Genomic DNA, 7,604 nt, shown 5'->3' on the forward strand with positions numbered 1-7,604 from the left:
GTGACACAAGGAATAAAACTCCGGTATGAATTATTCACCATTCCCTAAAAAAACTCTATGCTTTTATCAACAGAGCCACTGTAAATTAACTCTTCTGCCATTTCCATCAGTTCAGATCCTATTTACCAATCCTTGCCCAATACAAAAATTTAAGTGACTGGCAAAATTTACAGAGGGTACAATTATAATAATAATGCTGGGTCAATTGTAGTCATCAGTTAAAATTCTACCTGTCACACAAAGCCTTCCATGATCCACTCACTTCTACATACACACTCAGGAGTGAGATCTGCTCTGTCTCTGCTCTCCTTCCTTGTGTTTTCGTCCTGCAAGGTTTCAGAAAAATATGGACCAATATGATGGGCATGAGCATTGATATTTCTTCTTCTATACTCTGCTGTCACTGCTAGATAACAGCAAACAAATGTCGTCTATATCTATAGCCAGCATTGATACATTGACACTAATTGTGCCCAACTGATACCACACCTTCATACAGAACAAGCATCAGAGCAGTCTCTTTGGAGTCTAGGTCGCTTCCTCATAGGTGGGAAGAACATACCCTTACTGGTCACTGTGTAGTGACATGAATTTCTCAGGCAACCTGGATCACAACACTAGTTATCTTCAGTCCATGGTTATGGTAAAGTCACACTTTACCCACATGTTCTGAAAAGAGATACCTGAGCACAAATGCACAAATGACTGGGGCAATCCCATAACCTCACTTCTGCTTAGTTTGCCTGGAATGAGCATGCGACCCACGTTGGCCATGCAGTCAGCTTGAGAATCCCAAATCCCTGAAACCTGGTCAGGTGTTCTTCCCATTCTAGCACTTGCACATTCTTCTTCCCTCCGTATCCTGGGATTTGTAGATGCTGAATTAGGTTTGCCTGGAGGCAAGGGATTCTTCTGCAGGAATGCAAGGTAGTGGTAGTAGGTGGTTCTGCAATGCCTGTGACCTAAGCATCTGCAGGGTCTCTAGAAAATGCTTTCAGGAATTGTGCATTAGTGTGATGTTAGACTATAGACTGAGCACTATTGTAAGATTTAGCCTATTAGTCTTGTAATGCCATCAATTATAGAACTGTTGCTGGATTGTTGTCTTGCATGAGCAGTCACCTGGTGCACATTCTCTCATTTGTTGGCATCATATTGTCCTGCTTCAGCTGGGTGCTTGGATGTGGCATTCCTCTTCAGGATGGCAGCAAGATAACTGGGAATTTTTAGATACCCTCTCCTCTGAGCACCCTTAAGCCACAAACACAACGCTTGGATAGCATGTGTCACATTGGGAGGCAGTCTTTCCTGCACTAGTGTCCTTCCTTCACAGGCTGTGAGCTCTGTGAATGTGGTCATGTTTACTTTGACTCCCAAGTGTGTAGCATGCAAGCTAGAGAATAGAAGATGCTCAGTATATATTTATACAACAAACAGTACAAAAAGTGAGAGATATTGCTGTGAAAAGCCCACTTAATGATATATTCAGGAGTGTAAGTAGATAGATTAATTGAAAATGTCTGTTAATCAGTATTCATAAAAAAGGATACATTTGTAACGTGAGTATTTCAATTTTACCTAGAATTAATTCACTATAATAGAACTAGGCTGTAGAACAATCCTTTGTGTAGTGTTCAGCATATAGAATTCTACTCTGTCTGAAAGCATATCTATCAATCATTGTCTATGATTTGCAGTTTGGATTAGTTTAGGTGTAGATCTTAGCATCAGATGCATAGCATTCTGTCTGAGGATACTGTTCAATATTGTTCATTTTCATTTAATCTTGTAGACTTGGCAGACTCACACCTACTAAACTAACAATAATTTTGGAACCTGCTTTTATTGTCCATTTACACATTCACATTAGTTTTTATGGAAACCGCCAATTCTTTTTTTTTTTTGAGATGGAATCATGCTCCGTTGCCCAGGCTGGAGTGCAGTGGCACAATCTTGGCTCACTGCAAGCTCTGCCTCCTGGGTTCACGCCATTCTCCTGCCTCAGCCTCCCGAGTAGCTGGGACTACAGGCGCCCATCACAACGTCTGGCTAATTTTTTGTATTTTTAGTAGAGACAGGGTTTCACCGTGTTAGCCAGGATGGTCTCGATCTCCTGACCTCGTACTCGTATTTCATTGACTTGTGCTGTATTTTGAAAAATTAGGTAATTATATTGACAAGCCTAATTGGCAAAAGCAGGACAAGAAACAGATCCAGTTGGTTCTTGTGAGTGTGATGGCCCAGTGCCCTTGAGCCCACGTGTACTAGAGCATCAGTGAATGGCCACGAAGGCTCAGCATTTGCTCAGCATCAATCAGTGTATTTTCTTCATGAAGTGGAAAGGATTGGTTATAGATACAGGAAGTATTAGTGACAGACTGATTTGAAAGGTGTTTGCTTTTATGTAGAATTAGCACAGTGCTTGATGAATTATGTTTGAATGTTTGTTGAATTCATGCCTAAAATATAGTCATGAATGACAGCTCCCAAAAAGTGCCATGAGAGATTTTCGTATCATTTCTCATTTTCTGGAGAACACTCCTGGATGTCCTGCATGCTCTTCCTTGACATAGAACTGAGAGGAAATGATATCATTGACCTTGGAAAGAAGGCAGCTCATGAGCAGACTCCCGCATCCCCTCTATTCTTCCCAGAGGCAGTGAGCAGACCCGCAATAAAAGGGAACAGCTGTTCTCAGAACGACCAACTGCAGAGGACACTCTGTTAAGTGGAAGGTGCCTGTAGGAGTTCCAGTGAGACTTGGTGACTGAGCCAGGCTTTGCAAGATGCTGGACAACCCTGTGATTTTCAGGTGGGAGCTAATTGAGAAAAATATTTACCGAGCATCTTCTAAATTCCACACCTAGTCTGTTGCACTAGAAATTCAAGGACATGTTCTTTGCCTCTTAAAGACCTCAGAATGCAGTTGAAGAGAAAGATGCGAGGAAAAGCATTTCAACTACACTGTTATAAGTTTTATCGTAGAGCAATGTGTGAGGCCAAGTAAGTTCAGAATGGGCTTCATGGACTGAATCTAAGCTTCATGAAGTTGAAGTTTTCTTCTGCCAAAAGAAAAAGAATGTTTCTAATATCAAACCAAGCAATTCCCAGGTGAGGACCAACATTATTTGATTCAACTGTCAGGTGAATATTCTCTACAAAATTTCTCATGTAGACAACATCTTAGGCCAAAACTGTACAATTGACATCAGAGACTTCCAGAGTGGACTCTCCCAATAACCCTCAGTCTGAACTGAAGACATGACATCAAAGCTCCTTGCCGGGAGCATTGGCTGCAAACACTGGCTTCCTGCTTCCTCCAACCTGTAGGAAACCCTCGCCAACAGCCATGTCCTACTACAGCATTTGGAAATTGAGGGTGGACAGACAGGATTCAGCATCAGTGGAGCGCTGGGCCTGGAAAAGCAATGGATCTGGACTGAGGGGACCTGAGTTCAACATTGTGAACAGTGTGATAAGAGCCACTAATAAATTTGGTTGGACAAATGGAAAACTATATACCTCTTTATTGCTTTCATAGCTACTTTGTACTGTCTCCTGCATACTCAAATTGCATGTGTCAGCTCCCCTTAGTGAGGGTCAATCTGAGGGGCAGCCTCACTGTCTAAGAGCAGCACAGAACCTACTGTGATGTCACATCTCTTGGTGGTCTCTTCTGTCTGCTTGAGTTATCTGTGGAAGGGATAATCATTGGTGGAGAATAGTTCTGAATTTTGTACTGATCCTGTGTTTATAATTAAATGTTTTTAATTGTAAAATTTACATAACATACATTTTACAACTTTAACTATTTTAGTTGTAAAATTCTGTTTCATTACATATATTCCAATAAGTTGTAACCGTTACCACTGTCCCCTTTAAGAACTTTGCATTATTCCACACAGAAATTCTGTGCTCGTTAAATAATGGCTACATATTCCCTCCATCATCCAGCACCAGGCTCCTCCTAACTTATTTTCTATGTTCACAAATTTCCTAGTTTCGATACCTCATAAAATTTGAACTTACAATATTGTTCTTTGGTGTCTGGCTTATTTCCCTTAGCACAATGTTTCCAGGTTTATCTATGTCACAGCATGTATTAGAATTCTATACCAACTGTAAGTTATTATCCAGATACTATAATTGACATTAGCATGGAAAGGTCAGATGTTTTCAGTTTTGCTTCTCACGTGAATGACCATAAAACTAACTGAAAGTTACAGCCAGAAAAGTTTGTGCAAAACCTGGAAGTAAGAAGAATTTTCCTACAACTGAAAGAATCTGTAAGTGAATAATGATTTTTCAAGATAGTTTCCACTTTATAATCAATACTGACATTTCCAATGGGCAAAATGGAACTGGTGGGGCATATTTATAGGCTCCTCACTGGTCTATTAGTCCAGGAAGAGCTAAATAAGAACTTACCAGTTCTTAAGGGGAAGGGGCCATGGTTGTCTTTACTAGAAATCAAGGCCAGTGTGTCACCATGCTGTGGACAAATGACAGGAGAGGACTTTTCATAAAACCAATTTGTGAGAGTGTTTTTATGAAGAGAGAGTCTGTCTCTAAGGACATTAGTTTGCTTTATATCTGAGAATTCAATGGAATGTGGAGATAACAGAACTCACTTATTCAGAATTGAGCTCCCAACTTCAGTAATGCCTCCAGTCATAGAAGGGAATATGGTTTCAGGGGAACATAGTCTGAGAGATTAATAAGGAAACTCTCTTTTTGATACAATCAGGTAGGAAATGTATAAAGATGAGTTTAGGGTTGTGGAGAGGAACTCCTTTTATTACAATGAAAATTGCAGAAAAAGTTTTCTGTGTAAGATAACAGGAAAAACGTGTTGGTAATATCAAGGAGAATCTAAACATTGTACTGTCAGACTAACGCTTTCTGTGGGTGAAAACTGGAACTGTCAGGTTAACTGTCTATTCGACGACCTTGAGTTACCACTGAGACACTTCTGAGGCACAACACTAAGAAAACGCATGTAATTGTCAAGGGTGGTAGGGCAGCGTTGCTCTCAAAGTCCCATCTGACTGACAGGGCAGAGGCTCTTCCTCACTGCCCGAATCTGCTTCCCGACAGCTCCAGGGTTCCCTCAGGAAGCCGCCATCCACCTTCATCCACCTCAGGCATGTCCTGCAGAGCCCTCTGGAGAACCAGCTTCAGTTTCTGCCTATTTTGATGCTGCCTAAAGGAGCCCACGAAGAAGTAAATGACAGGGTTGGCACTACTGTTTAGAGGTGACAGGAAAATGGAAACTAGATGGACACGACAGAAAATGACATCCAAATCCAGGTGGATCCCAGTAGACAGGGCCCACTGAATGCCGAAGGAAAGGCTGCGGAGTAGGAAGACCAGCTCTGTGAGCAGGATCGTCACGTACAGCCCCGTCAGCGGCATCTTCCAGGATCCAGAGAATCCTAACGAGCAGGACCAGGCTGGACCCACAGAGGACTACACATAAAAAAATCAGCCACGCGACTGTGATGAAATCTGATGTTTGACACCAAACAGAATCAGCATCACAAAACAGGAAGTCACAGAACCTCCACTCCAGGATGCTCCGCAGTAGGGACAGGGCCCAGAGCAAGACGCACACGACCGCTGAAAGGTGTGTGTGGGGCCGCGGCAGCGGTACCAGGTGCGCCACAGGACGCACAGGCAGCGCTCGGTACTCATGGCACTCAGAAAGCTCAGGCCTGTAAAGTATAGAAAGGTCATCACAGGAATGAGGATTTTGGAGATGGGATGACAGATATTGATGAGGAGTCAGGCGGAACGTATAACGTGGCCGCTGGGGAAGAGGAAGTCTGCCGTGGCCAGGTTGGGGATGTAGATGGAGACGGCGTTCCTGCGCATGCGGCAGCCCAGGAGCCAGAGCACAACCGCGTTTCCTGTCAGCCCGACAAGAGAAATGATGCACGTCAGCACCGTGAGGCTCAGGGTCTGCTTGTAACAAGGAGTCTCCTCAGTTCCGTTAATTGGTGTCAGTTCTGTATCCAAGGCTGGAATGCTTGGATCCATGCTCAGAAATCGTAGTCTGGTGTCCCTGGGAACACAAACCAGATGTGATCACCAGCTGTTTGATCTCTGATTCTCACCACCACCCTGCCATGTGGGATTTACTGTTCTCCTTTTAAAGAGGAGAGAAACAGAGGCTCACAGAGAATAAGTCACCTATCAAAAGGTGGGGGTCCTCAAATCCAGTTTGAAATCCAGTTCCTGCTGACTCTGAAGCCTGACCTCTCTTTATTGCCACACAAGTTCTGTACTGACATGGGAATAACATTAGGATCAAAACACCCCCATTCAAGCGGCCAGGGCTGTGGACCCGATGATTACTCTATCCTGGGCCTGAAATTTCTCTCAGGTGGAGGAATTCAGATACACAAAGAGGTGGTTGTGACACCCTCATGACTAGGACTGGTCATCCATGGATAGGAAAGAAGACCATGCATTATGAAGCAGAGGAAAATGTGACCTTCGCTAGGATAAGTGTGGAAATGGCTGGGCTTGGTGGGTGAGAAATAACTTAGTGTGTCAGTCATTGCACACAGGACCACATTTTACATTTTATACTCCCAGTGCCTATTTCCATGAGCAGCACACTGTGCTCTTCATAAATATTCATTCAATGAATGAATGAATGCATGAGGAGCCTAATGGTAATGGTAGATTTTGGTGAAATGGAAAATAAAAATGAAAGCACAATGTAAAGCATTAGAACACACATTTTTAATTATATGAAGAGAATTTCATTAATTAGAAATCTATTTGTCGACAGCTCTGTGTTGAGAAGAATGATTGATGTGTGCCCAACACCAGAAAATGACCACTGATGTGCCTTTGAAATGAGGTCTCAGTGTAGCTTTGCTGAACACCTAGAAGCATTTTTGTACACAACGTTTGGGTAGGGTGTGGGTCTGAGCTGAACTGTTCAGCAGTAGAGCAGAGGAAAGAGTAAGTGCGGGTGAGGTCTGAGTGCAACTGAAGGAAGTAATTGAATTGTTGGAATATCTATGGGGGACTAGTAAGTGTTCTGCTCCATATACAAAATGTAACCCTATTTCTTTCTCTCTTTCAGTAGATCTGTGGTTTATTTCTCTGTTGATGAAAATATTTGTATTAGCAGAGTCAATGAGGGAAATAGGGCTAGTATAGGGTTTGGAGTATAAAGAGAGAGATTCATGCAGACTTCAACTGGAGAATGAGGACTGGGTCTAATCTGGGAGAATAACAGCAGCTGATTGAGAGTTTATTAGGTATTGTCTCCTTTAATCATCTGAAGCGCCTAGGAAGTAAGAATGAGTATTATTCCCATATGGCCAATAATGCATTGGAGCACAGAAAGAGTGAATTATTTGTCCTGGGGCTTATATAGTATGAATTTGAGCCCAACAGGGCTGACTCATGATCCAGTCTTTGACCAGCCCTTTCCAACCAGCACGACTTTGTGTCGATTATACATGTTAGAGGGAGTAAAGCAACAGAGTGATTCTCAAGTGAAATCCAAGTTGGCAGTCAAAATTGTGGTGTGAAAAAAAAAAACTAACCTAAACAAACTCCAGATAGAGAATGAGAAGCTAATC

At 42.6% G+C, this 7,604-nt stretch overlaps 1 pseudogene; it reads right to left on the bottom strand.

Moving 5' to 3' along the window:
- Positions 1-5,070: 5,070 nt before the first annotated feature.
- On the bottom strand, positions 5,071-6,039 carry LOC100579648 (annotated as a pseudogene).
- Positions 6,040-7,604: the final 1,565 nt, after the last annotated feature.

This window comes from Nomascus leucogenys, chromosome 15 (genome assembly GCF_006542625.1).
Source record: "Nomascus leucogenys isolate Asia chromosome 15, Asia_NLE_v1, whole genome shotgun sequence".
NCBI classification, from domain to species: Eukaryota; Metazoa; Chordata; class Mammalia; order Primates; family Hylobatidae; genus Nomascus; species Nomascus leucogenys.